A 20,460-nucleotide genomic window follows, 5' to 3' on the forward strand; every position below is an offset into this window, starting at 1 on the left:
GAGGAACACATGCAGATGTTATGCATAGAGAGAGCACGCATGCCAGCATCGATACACCAACCCACGAGTGCCCTGTGGCTCCACGGCCTTTAATAATGTGCAGAGCACCCCGTCCAAGCACCAAAAGCACCACCCCATTACGCACCGTCAGCACCATCCGGTGCACCAATAAAGTGTTCAATAATCACCGGTGGTGTCGCAGCCGGCCGATGTTCTGCCGCTGGTCTTGCCTGGGAGCCCACTTGGTGTTCTGGCTTCCTTCAAAAATAAAGAAAGGCGCCAACCGCATCCATTTCTAAATTGTGGCCGTCAGGGGGGCCAACTATAAGTGGTTCACCTGTATGGCATAGGTGCCACGTTGACCCAGAGGTCCATCAACGGGTGGTGCTTGGCCGCAAAAGAACTGCGGTCCATGGTGGGCGGCCACAAATATTGCGGTCCATATGGTGTATCGATCCAGGCAGCAAGCAGCGAAAGTACAGGCCCACAACTGCAGAGCCAGCACCTCTCTCTCCTCTCTCTCTGCCCCAAAGCCAGATCCTCGGAGGTGGGAGACAAAAGAACGAGACAAGTGAGTAAGGTGGTAAGGGCGCAAAAGTGCACGCAATACAAGGTGATGCACACTGGGGGCACATGGGAACCAGGTGAGACAGGTACGTTCCTACCGTACGCCCCCCCCCCCCACCAGGTAACCTACATTGCCCCTCCCTTACCCCTTACTGTATCCACAAAACACAACACTACCCATAAACATCTACTTTACAAATCAACAAACGTCCCTACTGTCTTCCCCGTTCCTCCCATAAACCAAATTCGTCTTCTCTCCCTCCTAACCAATCAAATTTGCCATTTCCAACTCTCATCAAAATTTGCCATCTCCAACTCAACATCAAAATTTGCCATCACCAATTCATCATCAGTCCCTCCTAAGGAGGGAGAGATGGAATAACCCCAATGTCTTATCCACGTCGTGATGCGTCTCACAAATCCAACAGCAATTCTCATTTCCTGCAACACAGAACAAAGAAAACACAGGTGTGGAGTCATCATCATCATCACCTCAGGTAAGTGGCTGCGTATGGTGCGACCGGTTCATCAATCCTAACTATTTCCTAAATGACTTTAACAACTTTACATTACCCGGGGTCTTTCCCTGCCAATCCATTGGCCAACTTACACTATGGGTTCTAAAAACCAATTCCCATTGACCAAACTGTGGTGCTTCTCAATTTGGGGTCTCACTCCCCCGATTCATCTCCCGGTGCCTTCGCACAATTTCTGGGCTGTGACGTGTAGCTCTCCCAGCAGGTCTACCCACCTGCACACCTCCACCACTGTAGTTGCCACCCGAGCTTACCTGCTCCTCACCCTAACCTAACTAACTGGGGAAGGCCCTCTCGCTCTCTCACCCCCTCAGTGCCCTCTCTGGCACGGGCTGCCCGATCCACACCCGGGATCCTCAGGCACCCACTGACACTAACGGCTCCCAGAGCCCACCTGCGGCCTCACCTGGCCGACATGCTCACAGTGGTGGAGTGCCCAAACCAACTACACACACTAACAGGCTACACGCCCAGCCATTTCCACAACACTAATGCACCCATCCACAATACCATTCTGCAACCACACCACAAATGCCAATATCCAACCACAATTTACCTATACCCTCTACCTAACACTTACACTACCCGCCCCGGGTATCCGTGATGGGGGGGTCCACTCTTCCCCCATTCACACCTTCGCACCATGCACACCACTCCGTACCACTTACTCCATGTATTCCACACACCTGTACTTGCACACCTGTGCTCTCACACCTGGTGCCACCTGCACCCTTATCTCCCCAAGCACATTCGCGCTGATCCACAACACTCACTACTCATACACTGCTCCACACACCTGTCCAGTTCTCACACAGCATCATCTCATCTAACTACTCCCCTCTGAAACTTGCGCTTCCCAGTCGTCCCTTTAAACTATTGCGCTCCCACGTCATTATCATCCACACTAAACTACCTGCGTCCCCACTACAGGTATCAGTCACTAACTAAACTTAACGTTACCTAATGTCATCTTCTGGGGCCCTACACACGATATATCCTAACCCACACGGGCTAGTTTTCACTGCCATACACCCCATAAACTATTGCGCATTTGCCCCCCCTTTGTGAGGGATGACAGAGTTGCCATCCCACCACATCGGGCATCTCCCACTACCAATTTTGCACATCAAATTTCAACAAATCAAAAATTTGCCAATCACTACTCATCATCTGCCAATCATTACTGCCAATCCTTTGCCAATCATCAAATTTTGTTTTTCTCTAATTTTGGGTCCAAAACACTAACCTCATCACACAGTCTACTCACTAATGCCTCTCGGTGCGCCAATTCACGTCTACAGCCCGGCTTCGTACAGCCGAGCAATGAATACGGGTTGTTTTGTGCTAGCGGCAGGATACGTCCCGCATTCGTGGCAGGGACGGGGGCTTACCCGGGCCGAGATCCCACGCACCACCTCGGCGTGGAGCCATCCAATGTCCCGATCTCGACCTGCCGGCACGTCTCAATAGAAAGTCGTCGCCATGACGACCCTTCCTATCGGGCTGCCCGCTCCGCCTAGTGGAGCCCGGACGCGGCCGTTCCACGCGAGGCCCAGCGTGGATCGCGCACGGCGGTCCTTTCGAACCCGCCGTGGCTCGGATCCCCGCTGGTTCTCGCGGCACGCGAAGCCCGGCACGCACCGAGGGCCCGATTCGGCTATAAGTCGTTCTAACCTCTAACCCAGTTACCGTCGATGCTTCACCTGCATGCTTACATGCATACGCTACCCCTTTCTTGCTCATACATCCAGCCGTTTCCATGCTCCTCGTCGTACCTTCTCTAACACACCCAGGTACACTCATTCCACTCCCAGCCTTGGTCACACACCTGACCACCGAACACTTTGGCACACATCCGTTGGTCGCACACCTCACCAACACACCTCTTCGCGCCCCCTCCTCGGTCACCTCCTCTGTGACAATCACAGGTGTGCCCTCACTCGCACACCCAACCACGTGCCTCACTACCAATTCCAGCGTGCATTCCCACACACGCTCTACCATTCCAGGTGTGCTTCCTTTCTCACCTGTCACCACCAACTCACGCTCCGTGTCACTCGTACTACTCTCACCTCCACTCTTGACAGCGCACTCACCCTTACTCTTGACAGCGCACTCTTTCCCCATGCACCTGTCCGTCACACATCTTTCTCGCACACCCTCTCCCGTTACATCCTCTGTAACACTCACCACAGGCGTGCATTCTCCCTTTACACCCTCCGTAACACTCCTCACTACGCGCTTCCATGTGCTCCCTCGCACACGCGCTACGACCGACTCACTCTCGCCAGCACCCTCACTCCTTGGCACGCACTTTTTCCTCACACACCCCAGAGTCGGACTTTCTCGCACACCTCCTTTTTCGCACACCAGACCTGTCGCACACTTCACCAATGGCCTCTCACGAACACCCGGGTCCATCTCGACCCCCAAGCTTATTAAATCACCTGGCGCATCATACGCACGACCATATTGGTCACCACTTACACCGGGTCCTCTTCCTCTTCGCTTCTCCTCCATCACCTGCGAATCCCTCATCCGGTTAATGAGCACATCATCACGATCCGAACACAGACTTTGGACCAATTCTTTTACCTCCTCTTTTATCTCTTTCTTATCCCCTCTCCGTCGCTTCTTAATTTCGCTCACCCCCTCTTCCACTTCTTCTAATTTCTGCTTCACCTCTTTTATTTCCCGGTACGTCTCCTCAAGTTCGTCTTCTAAGGCTACCTTGACCGTTTCCATGTGCGTCCTCACCTGCCGGTCCTTCGTCTCCATTACCTCTGTCACCTCGTCCAACCTCGTTGTCAGTCCCTCACGTACCATCTGACATTGCCTCTTTGTCGCTATCAAGTCGTTTTTTATGTCGTTTTGTGTCGCTTTTAACCCTCCTAGTACCGCAGTGTTCCTTTGAACCTGCTCCGTTAGTCTTTTGTCCCTCCGTCAGCTGTTCCACCTCCTGCGTCAGGTCCTCTATGCCCCCTTGTAACTTTACAGTCCCCTTTCTCACCTCCTTCTCCATGTGCTCCTTACAGTGCCTCACCTCCTCGCGCACTCCTCCGACCTCCTCACTCACACCTCTTCTGATCTCCTCTCCCATCACTTGCATCTCCTGCCCATATGCCACCCTCATCTGCTCCATTTCCTCCCTGTGAGCATCCAATTTAGTTTCTACCCCCATTCTGACCCCCTCTATCTGCTGCCCCATTTTTTAACTTCCCTTTCCACTTGGTCCCTCATGTCCCTCAATTTGCCTTCCATACTGTTTTCTAACCCCTCTAACCCCTTTTGCATCCCTTCCATTTGATTCTCTTGAGCGGCCATTCTGTTTTCTACCCCCATTAACCCTTCCTGTATTTCCCCTAATCTATTGTCTAATCCCTCTATTCTACTCCCTAACCCCCCTCCGATCTGGGCCCCCATGTCCTCCCTCAATTTCTCGCTATTGGACCCCATTTGGCCCTCCAATCGCTCACCCTGAGCATCCATCCGGTTCCCCATTACCCCCATTTGGCCCTCCAATCGCTCACCCAATCGCTCACTATCAGCCCTCATTTGCTCGCTATTGGACCCCATGTCCTCCCTCATTTTCTCGCTATTCTGGGCCATAAGGGCCTTCATTTGTATGAAAAAAAGGTCCAAATCTACCAGCGGCGCTACTACGGTCGCAGGCGCGGTCGCCGTGGCCATGTGCGAGGCGCCATTTTGCGCGCCCGTAACCTCGTGCGCGAGGACGCGATTTTGCGACCCTGCCACCCTCACTGCTTCGCTCTCCTCATGTCCCTCAATTTGGTCCTGGATCGACCCTGCCTCACTCTCCTCTACCGGAACCCAGCCGTCTTGATCCGCCATAGCGCGACTTTCAAAATTCGGGTTTTTATTTTTGTAAAACAAAATCAAATTTCGCCGTTAACAATTTCGAGCGCGTGAAGCGCGCTTCGGGTCCGATCTCACTCCTCGATACCAATTGTTACTCTAATAGTACAATTGGTGTTCCAAAATTTGGGCCTAACAAATTTAGTCCCAGGTCCGAATCCAACTCCTGACAACCAATTGTTACAGACGCGGTTTTAGATGTTAGTTTACCGAGCGGTTTGGTATTACCGCGTCCGCACAGTTACTCCCCGATTAGAACCCTATCCCGCCCGATTCCACTCGACGTTGACCAAGTCGCGCTATGCTAAATCAATGAAGGAAAGGACACAACGGCTGGGATAAATGCAACGACACAAGGGGTACAGTTCTCAAGACCTCCGGAGGAGGATATAATATTGGTGATGCAGAAACGGGTAGATTACACGGTAAGAGGTAAAGCACAGAAAGATGGGCACTTAGACACAGTCTTATCTTATCCCCGACAGACCACAGACAAACGGGACAAGACTGACTTACACAGGGATTGATGGTGAGGAAGGGCAGGCAGTCGATAGCTCAAGGTGCACCTTGGCTCAGGGACAGGATACAGCTCGGTCCAGTTCAGAGATGCGGGGAGGTATTCAGCGCTTGGAGGTGGCGTCTTCTCTCTCCGTGGTGTGGGCGCATCTGACGTCACCTCCCTCTTCCTGCGCATGTCCAGCGGGGAGTGACACGCCCTCGGCTCGTTAGCTCCGCCCCAGATGGAATCGGTCCGCCGCTCCTATTGGGTGCGGGGGGTTACCGGGCTCCGCCCTTGACGAGGAGCTGACAGCGAGCCCCTGCGTGGTAACCCCGTCGGAGCACATGTTCAATGGCGGCTAACCAAGCCGGAGTGAGGACGCACACTCCCCGCGCCGCCGCCGCTGTTGTTGTTGTTGTTGTTGTTGTACCATGAGGAAGAGCTGCGGGGAGGTATTGGGAGGTCCTAAACTTTCTAACGGTGCCATACAATCACATTCTGGTGCAACGAAGAGTCAGAATTAAGGGAAACGAGTCCTTAACTGACATAGACTAAGAATAACTAGCAAGATGTCCTATAGTTGTCTACGTGAGATGCGGTGAACCTGGATGCGACATTTAATGGGGGAAATAGGGGAAGGTCGGGGCTACAGAGTGTTGTTTACAGACAATGGGACGAGGGAATGGGGGATTGGGGATAGTTGGGAAGTATTGGGGAAATAGGGGAATATTTACAAGCGGATATGGATGGAGGCCAAATCCCATATCCGCAACAATATATATATATATTGTTACAGACACGACTTTGATGTTATGGTGGGCCGAGCGGAATGGCCGCCGTGTCCGCACAAGTTACCCGATTATACTCGAACCTTGGCCGAGTCGCGCTACGCTAGATCAATGAAGGAAAAGGACACAACGGCTGGGATTAAAATGACACGACACCAGGGATACGGTCCTCAAGACCTCCGGAGGAGGTTATAATATGGCGGAAGGTTAGATTACAGGAATGAGAGGGACAGCATAGGAAGATAGGCACTTAGACACACTCTTATATTAGCCCCGACAGACGACAGATAAACGGGACAAAACTGACTCACACGGGGATTGATGGCAAGGAAAGGCGGGTAGTCGATGGCTCAAGGTGCACCTTGGCTCAGGGACAGGGTACAGTATGGTCCAGTAGATGCAGGGAGGTCACAGCGCTCGGAGGTCGCGACTGGTTCTTTCCTCTTCAAGCTCGGGGCGCATCTCACGTCACGTCCGGTAAGTGGCTGTGTATATCCGGCGGGGAGTGACACGCCCTCGGCTCGTTAGCTCCGCCCCAGATGGAATCGGCCAGTTGCTTCTCATTGGGTGCGGGGGTTACCGGCTCCGCCCTTGATGAGGGGCCGACAGGCAGCCCCTTCGTGGTAACCCCGTCGGCGCACATGGGTAATGGCGGCTAACCGAGCCGGAGTGAGGACGCACACTCCCCGCGCCGCGCCGCCCCCATTTCCTCTGTTGTTGTAGTTGTAGTTGCTGTTGTTGTTGTAGTTGTTGTTGTTGTTGCATGGGGAAGATGGGAGGAGGTATGGGGAGGTCCTAAACTCACTACTGGTGCCATACAATCACATTCTGGTGCAACGAAGAGTCAGAATTAATGGAAACGAGTCCTTAACTGACATAGACTAAGAATAACTAGCAAGATGTCCGAAAGTTGTCTACGTGAGATGCGGTGGACCTGGGCACGACATTTAATGGGGGAAAAAGGGGAAGGTCGGTTCTACAGAGTGTTATTTACAGGCAATGGGACTAGGGAATGGGGGATTGGGGATAGTTGGGGAGTATTGGGGAAATAGGGGAATATTTACAAGCAGATATGGAGGCCAAATGCCATATCCGCAACATTGCACCCTTCTCTACCCTCGGGGCGTCCCGACCCGATAAATTTTTACCTATTTTAGTGTGGCACTCAGATGTAGTTCCCTCTACTATTAACTCTACCCTGAGTGCGACAGTTTTACAGATATTCACAAATGAGTAAATATGTCCCCCTGCGACGTTGCACCCTTCTCCTCACAGAAGCACACCCACAGGATAACCGAATCGCGGAAAGAATTCGCAAACTAAACATACAGCCGGTAGGGAGCATTATTTACAAGACTACGCTGATATTTACACTACGATCCAGGACCTGTTTTTGGAGGAACACATGCAGATGTTATGCATAGAGAGAGCACGCATGCCAGCATCGATACACCAACCCACGAGTGCTCTGTGGCCTTACGGCCTTTAATAATGTGCAGAGCACCCCTTCCAAGCACCAAAAGCACCACCCCATCATGTACAGTCAGCACCATCCGGTGCAGTCACCATTGTTCAATGAATAAAAATAAATTCAACAACCCCTAACCCTGCAGGTGTCTCTTGCTCTTCGTGTGGTGCACTTGGCCTTCTGGCTTCTTTCAAAAATAAAGAAAGGCGCCAACCGCGTCCATTTCTGTATTGTGGCCTTCAGTGGTGTCAACTAAAAGTGGTTCACCTGTATGGCATAGGTGCCACGTTGACCCATAGGTCCATCCACGGGTGGTGCTTGGCCGCAAAAGAACTGCGGTCCATTGTGGGTGGCCACCAAAATTGCGGTCCATATGGTGTATCGATCCAGGCAGCAAGCAGCGAAAGTGCAGGCCCACAACTGCGTAGCCAGCACCTCTCTCTCCTCTCTCTCTGCCCCAAAACCAGATCCTCGGAGGTGGGAGACAAAAGAAGCAGACAAGTGAGTAAGGTGGTAAGGGCGCAAAAGTGCACGCAATATAAGATGATGCACACTGGGGGCACATGGGAACCAGGTGAGACAGGTACGTTCCTACCGTACGCCCCCCCCCCCCCCACCAGGTAACCTACATGGCCCCTCCCTTACCCCTTACTGTATCCACACAACACAACACTACCCATAAACATCTACTATACAAATCAACAAACATCCCTACTGTCTTCCCCGTTCCTCCCATATACCAAATTCGTCTTCTCTCCCTCCTAACCAATCAAATTTGCCATTTTCAACTCTCATCAAAATTTGCCATCTCCAACTCAACATCATAATTTGCTATCACCAATTCATCATCAGTCCCTCCTAGGGAGGGAGAGATGGAATCACCCCAATGTCTCATCCACGTCGTGATGCGTCTCACAAATCCTCACAGCAATTCTCACTTCCTGCAACACAAACAAAGAAAACACAGGTGTGGAGTCATCATCATCACCACAGGTAAGTGGCTGCGTATGGTGCGACAGGCTCATCAATCCTAACTATTTCCTCAATGACTTTAACAACTTTACACTACCCGGGGTCTTTCTCCGGCCAAACCATTGGCCCTCTTACACTATGGGTTCTAAAAACCAATTCCCATTGGCCAAACTGTGGTGCTTTTCAATTTGGGGTCTCACTCCCCCGATTCATCTCCCGGTGCCCTCGCACAATTTCTGGGCAGTGGCGTGTACCTCTCCCAGCGGGTCTACCCACCTGCACACCTCCACCACTGCAGTTGCCTCCGAGCTTACCTGCTCCTTACCCTAACCTAACTACCTGGGGAAGGCCCTCTGGCGCTCTCCCCACTCGGTGCCCTCTCTGGCACTGGGCTACCCGGGTCCGTCCTCCGGATCCTCGGGCCCCATCCACAACTCTACCGGCTCCCAGAGCCCACCTGCGGCCTCACCTGGCCGACATCCTCACAGTGGTGGAGTGCCCAACCAACTACACACACTAACAGGCTACACGCCCAGCCATTTCCACAACACTAATGCACCCATCCACAACACCATTCTGCAACCGCACCACAAATGCCAATATCCAACCACAATTTACCTATACCCTCTACCTAACACTTACACTACCCGCCCCGGGTATCCGTGATGGGGGTCCACTCTTCCCCCATTCACACCTTCGCACCATGCACACCACTCCATACCACTTACTCCAACTCTCTCCACACCACTCATTCCAATACTCCATGTATTCCACACACCTGCACTTGCACACCTGTGCTCTCACACCTGGTGCCACCTGCACCCTTCTCTCCCCAAAGCGCATTCGCGCTGATCCACAACACTCACTACTCATACACTGCTCCACACACCTGTCCAGTTGCACACCTGTGCAATCACACCTGTTCAATTCTCACACACACGGCATCATCTCAGCTAACTACTCCCTTCTGAAACTTGCGCTTCCCAGTCGTCCCTTTAAACTATTGCGCTCCCACGTCATTATCATCCACACTAATCTACCTGCGTCCCCACTACAGGTATCAGTCACTAACTAAACTTAACGTTACCTAATGTCATCTTCGCTAGATCCCTATCAATATCCTAACCCACCCGGGCTAGTTTTCACTGCCATACACCCCATAAGCTATTGCTCCTTTGCCCCACTATATGGGAAGGGTGGCAAGGATGCCCCCCTTACCCACCGGGCCCATCACTCACTACCAATTTTGCACATCAAATTTCAACAAATTAAAAAATTTGCCAATCACTACCCATCATCTGCCAATCACTACTGCCAATCCTTTGCCAATCACCAAATTTTGTTTTTTTCTAATTTTGGGGCCAAAACACTATCCTCATCACCCAGTCTACTCACTAATGCCTCTCGGTGCGCCAATTCCTGTCCAAAGCCCGGCTTCGTAAAGCCAAGCTATGAATGCGGGTTGTTTTGCGCCAGCGGCTGGATGCGTCCGGCATTCGGTGCAGGGAAGGAGGTTTACCCGGGCCGAGATCCCACGCACCATCTCGGCACGGAGCCATCCAATGTCCCGACCTCGACCTGCCGGCACGTCTCAACAAAAAGGGGTCGCCATGACGATCCTTCCTATCCAGCCGCCCGCTCCGCCTAGTGGAGCACGGACGCGGCCGTTCAAAGCGAGGCCCAGCACGCACCGAGGGCCCGATTCGGCTAAAAGTCGACCTAACCTCTAACCCGTGTAACGTCGATGCTCCACCTGCATGCTTACACCCCGCAGCCCGTTCCTTGCTCACACATCCAGCCGTTTCCATGCTCCTCGTACCTTTCCTTACACACCTCGGTACTCTCATTCCACTCACAGCCTTGGTCACACACCTGACCACCGAACACTTTGGCACACATTCGTTGGTCGCACACCTCACCAACACACCTCTTCGCGCCCCCTCCTCTGTGACAATCACAGGTGTGCTCTCATTCGCACACCCAACCACGTGCCTCACCACCAACTCCAGCGTGCATTCTCACTCACGCTCTACCATTCCAGGTGTGCATCCTCCCATCCCAGGTGTACATCCTCGCTCACCTGTCACAACCAACTCACTCTCCTTGTCACTCTCACTACTCTCACCTCCATTCTTGACAGCGCACTCACCCTTACTCTTGACAGCGCACTCTTTCCTCATGCACCTGTCCGTCACACACCTTTCTCGCGCACACTCTTGCGCACACTCTCCCGTCACACCCTCTGTAACACTCACCACACTGCGCTTCCATGTGCTCCCTCGCACATGCGTTACGACCGACTCACTCTCGCCAGCACCCTCACTCCTTGGCACGCACTTTTTCCTCACACACCCCAGAGTCGGACTTTCTTGCACACCTCCTTTTTCGCACACCAGACCTGTCGCACACTTCACCAACGGCCTCTCACGAACACCCGGGTCCATCTCGACCCCCAAGCTTATCAAATCACCTGGCGCATCATACGCACGACCATATTGGTCACCACTTACACCGGGTCCTCTTCCTCTTCGCTTCTCCTCCATCACCTGCGAATCCCTCATCCGGTTAATGAGCACATCATCACGATCCGAACACAGACTTTGGACCAATTCTTTTATCTCCTCTTTTATCTCTTTCTTATCCTCTCTCCGTCGCTTCTTAATTTCGCTCACCCCTTCTTCCAATTCTTCTAATTTCTGCTTCACCTCTTTTATTCCCCGGTACGTCTCCTCAAGCTCGTCCTCCAAGGCTACCTTGACCGTTTCCATGTGCGTCCTCACCTGCCGGTCCTTCGTCTCCATTACCTCTATCACCTCGTCCAGCCTCGTTGTCAGTCCCTCACGTACCATCTGACATTCCCTCTTCGTCGCTACCAAGTCATCTTTTAGTTCTTTCTGTGTCGCTTTTAAACCTCCTAATACCGCAGTGTTCCTTTGAACCTGCTCCACTAACTCCGTCTGTCCCACCGTCAGCTGCTCCACCTCCTGCGTCAGGTCCTCTATGCCCCCTTGTAACTTTACAGTCCCCTTTCTCACCTCCTTCTCCATGTGCTCCTTACAGTGCCTCACCTCCTCGTGCACTCCTCCGACCTCCTCACTCACTCCTCTTCTGATCTCCTCTCCCATCACTTGCATCTCCTGCCCAGATGCCACCCTCATCTGCCCCATTTCCTCCCTGTGGGCATCCAGTTTGGTTTCTACCCCCATTCTGACCCCCTCTATCTGCTGCCCCATTTGGTTAACTTCCCTTTCCGCTTGGTCCCTCATGTCCCTCAATTTGCCTTCCATCCTGTTTTCTAACCCCTCTAACCCATTTTTCACTCCCTCTATCTGATTCTCCTGGGCAGCCATTCTATTTTCTACCCCCATTAACCCATTTTTCACCTCTTTTATCCCGTTGTCTAACCCCTCAAATTTGTCGTCTAACTTCCCAAATTTCTTGTCTAATCCCTTAAAATTATTGTCTAACCCCTCACCGGTACCCCTCGCTTCGTCCCTCATTACCCCCATTTGATTTCCCATTACCCCCAATTGCTCACTCTGAGCCCTCGCTTCGTCCCTCATTACCCCCATTTGGTTTTCTAATCGCTCACTCATTTGTTCCATAAGGGCCCTCATTTGCAGGAGGAAAAGGTTCGAATCCACCAGGGGCGCTGCCACGGTCGTGGGCGCGGTGACCAGCGAGGCGCCATTTTGCGCGCCCGCTACGTCGGGCGCAACGACGCTATTTTGTGCGTCTGCTACCCTCACTGCTTCGCTCTCCTCACGTCCCTCAATTTGGTCCTGGACCGACCCTGCCTCACTCTCCCCTACCGGACCCCAGCCGACTTGGTCTGCCATAGCGCGACTTTCAAAATTCGGGTTTTTATATTTGGTAAAACACAATCGAATTTCGCCGTTATAATTTCGAGCGCGGGAAACGCGCTCCGGATCGAATTCTACCTCCCAACACCAATTGTTACCCTAGTGGTACAATTGGTGTTCCAAAATTTGGGCCTAATAAATTTAGTCCCAGGTCCGAATCCGACACTCCTGACACCAATTGTTACAGACACGACTTTGATGTTATGGTGGGCCGAGCGGAATGGCCGCCGTGTCCGCACAAGTTACCCGATTATACTCGAACCTTGGCCGAGTCGCGCTACGCTAGATCAATGAAGGAAAAGGACACAACGGCTGGGATTAAAATGACACGACACCAGGGATACGGTTCTCAAGACCTCCGGAGGAGGTTATAATATGGCGGAAGGTTAGATTACAGGAATGAGAGGGACAGCATAGGAAGATAGGCACTTAGACACACTCTTATATTAGCCCCGACAGACGACAGATAAACGGGACAAAACTGACTCACACGGGGATTGATGGCAAGGAAAGGCGGGTAGTCGATGGCTCAAGGTGCACCTTGGCTCAGGGACAGGGTACAGTACGGTCCAGTAGATGCAGGGAGGTCACAGCGCTCGGAGGTCGCGACTGGTTCTTTCCTCTTCAAGCTCGGGGCGCATCTCACGTCACGTCCGGTAAGTGGCTGCATATATCCGGCGGGGAGTGACACGCCCTCGGCTCGTTAGCTCCGCCCCAGATGGAATCGGCCCGTTGCTTCTCATTGGGTGCGGGGGTTACCGGCTCCGCCCTTGACGAGGGGCCGACAGGCAGCCCCTTCGTGGTAACCCCGTCGGCGCACATGGGTAATGGCGGCTAACCGAGCCGGAGTGAGGACGCACACTCCCCGCGCCGCGCCGCCCCCATTTCCTCTGTTGTTGTAGTTGTAGTTGCTGTTGTTGTTGTTGTTGTAGTTGTTGTTGTTGTTGCATGGGGAAGATGGGAGGAGGTAAGGGGAGGTCCTAAACTCACTACTGGTGCCATACAATCACATTCTGGTGCAACGAAGAGTCAGAATTAATGGAAACTAGGGCATGCCCGTACTATATATAAGCTAGGACGTGCCCGTACGTGGGTGCCCGTTCCTTGCCAAAAAAAAAAAAAAAAAAAAATTTGTGTAGGGGTGTGTGTGTGTAAACATCCTAGGGCGTGCCCGTACGTGGGTGCAAAAAAACATGCGTGCAAACAACAACAACAAAAAAAAACTTTGAAACCACGTGGCAGTAACGACCACAGAACCCCCCCCCCTCTATTTACATGAATGGTTTGGTCCATTCGCAACGACCACAGAACCCCCCCCCCCTCTATTTACATGCAATGGTTTGGTCCAAAGCGAACGGTTTGGTCCATTCGATGTGATTCGATGATTCGATGTGAATGGTTTGGTCCATTCGCAATGACCACAGAACCCCCCCCCCTCTATTTACATGAATGGTTTGGTCCATTCGCAAAGCCAAAGCGAACGACCACAGAACCCCCCCCTCTATTTACATGAATGGTTTGGTCCATTCGCAAAGCCAAAGCGAACGACCACAGAACCCCCCCCCCCCCCCTCTATTTACATGAATGGTTTGGTCCATTCGCAACGCCAAAGCGAACGGCGAACGGCTAAATCGCCATAGCTCGGTAAGTACTTGTCCGATTAATTTAAAACCTTGAAAAGGCACATCCTCGGGTCCCCAGCAATATACCTGGCAAGTTTCAAGTATATCGGACCGGTAGTTGTCGAGAAACAGCGGTCACAGACAAACGTACAGACGTACAAACGTACAGAGATTACTGGAATTATAGATAGACGAGTCCTTAACTGACATAGACTAAGAATAACTAGCAAGATGTCCGAAAGTTGTCTACGTGAGATGCGGTGGACCTGGGCACGACATTTAATGGGGGAAAAAGGGGAAGGTCGGTTCTACAGAGTGTTATTTACAGGCAATGGGACTAGGGAATGGGGGATTGGGGATAGTTGGGGAGTAATGGGGAAATAGGGGAATATTTACAAGCGGATATGGAGGCCAAATGCCATATCCGCAACAATATATATATATATATATATATATATATATATATATATATATATATATATATATATATATATATATATATATATATATATATATACATATATATATATATATATATATATATATATATATATATATATATAAAAGCAAGGATTTGCGGGTGGGAGTAAATCAAAATAACTCCATGGTAAGATCTCCAACCTTTAATTGAACAAACAATGACTCAACGTTTCGATTAACAACATGTGAAGCCACACGCCTCCGTTAATCTTCCTCAAGAGTGATAAAATCATCTCAACATCCCCTTATATGCAAAGTGGGCGGGGTATATGCAAAGTGGGGTGGGCAAAGCTGGACAGCCAATGAAACCGTATCACACCGCTCTCGTGAACGGAGACGTTATTGACCAAATTCAAAAATCAACCGCATATTAACGGCTTAAAATAATCCTGTAAGCAATGCTGGATTATAACTCAAGTGTTTAGAAAATCAGGAACAATAATTACATTTAAATAAAAGTTAAACTTGCAAACAATTAAATTGTAAATTAAATTAAAACTGCACATATATTAAAGCAAAAATTTTTTTTTAAGATAAAATAAAATTGCCATAATATCAAGATCATCACATGTGGCCCTATGCGGTAAAGGGTAATGCGGGATGGAGGGGGGTTATAGGGGGGGATATAATGAGGGGGGGGGGAAACCAGAGGGGGGGTGGAAGCGGAGGGGGGAGTTTGGGAGAGGGGTGGTTTGGAGGGAGGGGGGGAGGTGGGAGGGGGAGGGGGCAAATTGTCCGAATAAAAACCTTGTGTGACATATTATGTGGACTCGTTGTTCAAAGTACAGAATGCCTGCTTCGTTTACACAAGAGTGGGTCAAACGCTACCGGTAAGTCAACTACCTCTTGTGTGATCGAGGTAACAGTTTCTTGTGTGCTAAGCCTCCAAAACACGTCTTCTGTTTCTGTTGGGTGTGGAACCCAAAATATTAACCCTATCCCATAAAGGTGTGTGGCCTTCCTTAAGGCCGTGTTTGGCAATAGCAGATCTGCTGGGAAAATTACATTCAAATGCTTTTTGGTGTTCAGCAATACGTTGACCTAAGGTCCTCCCGGTTTCACCCACATACTCAGCTCCACAACAACAGGGCACTACGTATACCACCCCTGACCTATCCTTCCTCGGAAGCTTGTCCTTGACCCTCATAAGGGCTTGGCGAAGGGTGAAAACCGGTGTGAAACTCACCCTCACCCCTGCCGATTTCAAAATTCTGCCGACCCTCTGTGAAACCTCCGGTACAAAAGGGAGAACACACAAACCCTTTGGTTGTTCTCTCGGTCTCAGCCTGTTGTGTGGGGAAGCCCTTATCGTTTTTCTGCCAATGAGGGCTCGAGTGACATCGCCTGACAGGGTGTGGCTAGAGATTTGAGAGGGTTCGCTGGGCGTGGCAATATAACCCCTTGCGCGAGGCCCCCACCTCAGTTATGAGGAGAGAGAGAGCGCTTGAACATTGTACCTGAGTTGTGAGAACGGATGCAACTGTGATCATTGTGAACAAGTTATGAGCGGGGAGAGAGAGGCGCTGAGTTAGGAACTCGAGTTATGAGCCGGGAGAGGGAGGCGCTTGACCTGATCGGAGTTGCGTAGTCATGAGAGGGAGAGACGCGCTGTTGAACAAGCTTTACAGAGGGCGGGCGCACGGCACGCATTGCAGAGGACTGCAGCATGCAGAAGGACATTGGGGAAGTGGCGCATCGATCGTAACAATACCGCGCACGCGTGTAAAGGCGCCGGTACAAGTATTACATACGCAAAATCTAATCGCCAACCGATCCCCCAAGATATAATTGTCCGCATCGCGCCTACGCCACGGGGAGAGCTGCCGGCCGTATTCCACCATCTGCACGGTACGAGTCGGGGACCGGACGAGCTGTGGACCCTTGGACCCTCAACACCACCATCTCCAAACCCCGTGTGAGTGACCCTGAGAGTGAGTCTGAGAGTGAACGGGCCCGTGTCCAGGGAATAAGTTAAGACTGTTATTAAGGCTGCCCTGTGTATCTGCTTCTTCCTCTTCATTGTACATTCTTTCTTTCTTTTCCTCTTCTAATTGTACAAAGTGTTAATAAATTACCTGTTCTTCCTGGTTTCCTCTTAATCCGATCGTCCTAGTGATTTCTCATTTGGGTAAGCGTGGCACAATTAGGAACCGCTTAGAATCGGGTCTAGTGCCTGTTAACGGCCCGAATCGCGGCTCGCTTCGCTCGGCGTGTCCACTAATGCCGTGGTGCGGGTGGGGTTATCTCCTTGCTTCCCGGTCGGTGTTAGTACTTAGGTAATAGGACTAAATTCGACCAACAACCCTATTTAACACCGACCGGAAGGAACGTGATAGCTCCGGATCGCGTCGGCTAGTAAAAAGGACAAGGGGATTAAATCCCCCCTTGCGTGACTCGGTGCGCTCCATGCGCCTAACCACATGCCTTTTCAGAGGGATAGGCATCTTTGACCATTTCGGTGTATTTTGAGTCTTCAGGGTCTTTTGTTTCCTCTGTGTCTTTAAGGGTCTTTGGGGTATTTTGGTTCTTTGGGTTATTTAATGGTATTTTGGGTCTAAAGGGCCTCTAGGGTGTTTTGGGTCTTCGGGGTCCTTTGGGTCTTCGGGGTATTTTGTGTCGTCGGGGTTTTTTGGGTTTTCAGGGTGTTTTTGGTCTTCAGGGTCTTTTGGGTCTTCTGGATTCTCTGGGCCTTTGGGTTATTTTGGGTCTTCGAGGTCTTCAGGGGCTTTTGGGTCTTAAGGGTCTTTTGTTTCCTCCAAGTCTTTAAGACTTTTGGGTCTTCGGGATGTTTTCAGTCTTCGGAGTGTTTTGGGTCTTCAGGGGCTTTTGGGTGTTTTGGGTCTTTCAGGGGTCTTAGTGGTCTTAATGGTCTTGGGGGATTTAAAGGGTCATCAAAGGTCTGAGGGGTCTCAGCAGTCTAAACTTTATTAAGAATTCACTGACTGCGATTTGGGTGTTAATTTTATTTGAAGAAGAAGAAGACGTCTGTGTTTGTCTCATATAACAAACAAACAAACATAACCATTTCCGTTTGCTTTATTATAATAAAGATGATCAGGATTAAATAATTTAATTGATATATGTGGGAAAATTACATTCCCAGACATGGAATCGAACCCACGTCCTCTGGAAAAACCATACCAGTGCTCTGCCATCTGACCTATCTGAGGTTGCCCAATGTATGATGTACAGTACGGGTTCATTAATTATAACTGCGCGGATCACATGTACGCAAACCGCTCGGCGTATTCCAACCTCACGTGGTTTGTGCGAGGCTTGTTTCCTCGCTTCCAGGGCAGCACGAGTACTTAGGTACGAGCGAGAATTTGGTCCCGAAACCCTATTTTGCGCGGTCCGGAAGGGATGTAATAGGTCTCGGTTCGCGCCAGGTCAGTAAAGACAAGGGGATTAATCCCCCCTTGATGAGGGGAGAAGGCCGGCGACAGAACCATAACAATATATATATATATATATGTATACAGTCATATGTACAGTCATATATATAGTCACAGTCATATAAATATGTATATACAGTCACATACAGTCATATATATATGTATACAGTATATATGTATACAGTGGTGTATATATGTATACATATATATATATATATGTATACAGTCAATGGTATACAGTGGAGTTGAATGATGTGGGAAGAGTGGAGGAGGTCAGAAACAAGCTTTTGAGAGGTTTGAAGAGGATTGATGGATGTGGTTTGCCAGGTAAGTTGAAGGTATGGTGTTTGAAGATTGGGTTGATGCCACGAGTATTGTGGCCATTGATGATGTATGATATTGCAATTGGGCATGTAGAGAGGATGGAGGTTGTGGTGAGTGGGTTTGTGAGGAGGTGGTTGGGGAGTGCCACGCTGTTTGACGAACATTGCCTTTTATGGTCAGGGTGGAAAACTCCAGTTTCCCTTGACATCATTAACCGAGGAGTTTAAGGTGGTGAGGGTGCGGGAGTTCATGATGTTGCGGGATTCAAGTGATGCAGTGGTAAAGAATGCTCTCCCAGAGAAGAAGGGAAGTCGGAAGTGGAATTGCAAGAGCAGAGGTGGACGAGATGGAGGAGCGGTTGCAACAGGAGGAGGTCATGGGGATGGTACAGCATGGGAAGCATGGCTTGGGGTGGATGGAGCATGAGCGATGGGGAAAGGCATGTGTGAAAGAGAGGAGGAAGATGGTTGAGAGGGAGGTGAGAAGAAAGGAAGAGGAGGGGAGATATGTGAAAGCAGTCGGTCAGGCACAGCAAGGTGCTTGGACTAAGTGGGAAGGTGTGCGGGTGAGGATATTGAAGTGGCAAGAGATTTGGAGGCTGGAGCCAATATTGTTGAATTTCCTGTTGCGGGCAACGTATGATGTGCTTCCGTCACCAGTAAACTTGAGATTGTGGGGGTTGTTGCAGGAGGAGAGATGTTATTTGTATGGAGGTGTGGGAACGGTGCAGCATGCACTGAGTGCATGCTCAGTAGCATTGGCAGCAGGAAGATACAGGTGGCGACATGATCAGGTGCTGGCGGTGGTGGTGCAGATGGTGCAACAAGAGGTGCTGAGATCGAGAGAGAGAAGAGTGGAGAAGGAGGCTGATGGGGGAGAGGTGTGGTTTGTCAAAGAGGGCCAAGTGGTAAGAGGTGGAAAGCAAGAGGGCTGTCAGATGCTTGTGATTGGCAGGTGGTGGCAGACCTAAAGCCACATTTGGTATTCCCAGAGGAGATCTGTGTGACAAGGTTGTGGCCTGACATTGTCATTTGGTCAAGTGCAACAAGACAGGTCATCTTAGGGGAGTTGTCGGTACCTTGGGAAGAGAACATGGAGGAGGTGGAAGAGAGGAAAGTACAGTGAGCTGGAGGCAGAGTGCCGGGAGAAGGGTTGGCGAGTTTTGTGTCAGCCATTTGAGGTGGGGTGTAGAGGGTATATTGGCAATTCCTTTTCTGCATTTCTTGCTAGGCTGGGAGTGTGTGGGACAGAAAGAAGGAGGATGTGTGACAAGGTGGCCCAGGTTGCCTTGAAAGGCTCATTTTGGATATGGAGGAAGTTTATGGAGGCACGTCGAACGGTGTAGGTTGGTTGTCTGTTTTTTTTTTTGTTTTTTTTTGTTACCATTATTATTTCTTATTTTGTGTATATGAGTGAGTGGGTGAGGGTGTGTGTTTTTGCATGAATTAATTTTTGCATGAGTGTGTGTTTTTGTGTGTTGAGTGGTGTATGATGTAAGGGTAGGTGGTTGGTTGGTTGGTGTTGTGTGTATATGGGTGTGTATGTGTGTGTATGAATGATCTGGTGTGTTTTGTTGGTGAGTGGTGAAGGGTATAAAGGTGGGTGTTTGAGTGTTCCACCATGTTTGTTTGGTGCTGTGGATTCTAGATGTGGAGGTGTTGTTGTTGTTCGCACTGGCTGGGGGTGGGGGTATGTACGCATCCAGGTGCAGTTGCTGCATGTGGATGTGTATGTGCCCCTGCTGGCCCACCTTAGCTGACCGTATCGAGGTTGAAAGGCCGAAACGGGATGATGCTGAGGACCTCGACTTGTGACCAGGTGTGTTTTGAACTTATATATATATATATATATATATATATATATATATATATATATATATATATATATATATATATATATATATATATATTGTTACAGACGCGGCTTTTAGATGTTAGTTTACCGAGCGGTTTGGTATGACCGCGTCTGCACAGTTTACCCGATTATGCTCGAACGTTGACTAAGTCGCGCTATGCTAAATCAATGATGGAAAAGACACAACGGCTGGATTAAAATGACACGACACCAAGG

This window comes from Myxine glutinosa, chromosome 11 (assembly GCF_964187855.1).
Source record: "Myxine glutinosa chromosome 11, kmMyxGlut1.1, whole genome shotgun sequence".
Taxonomy (NCBI): domain Eukaryota; kingdom Metazoa; phylum Chordata; class Myxini; order Myxiniformes; family Myxinidae; genus Myxine; species Myxine glutinosa.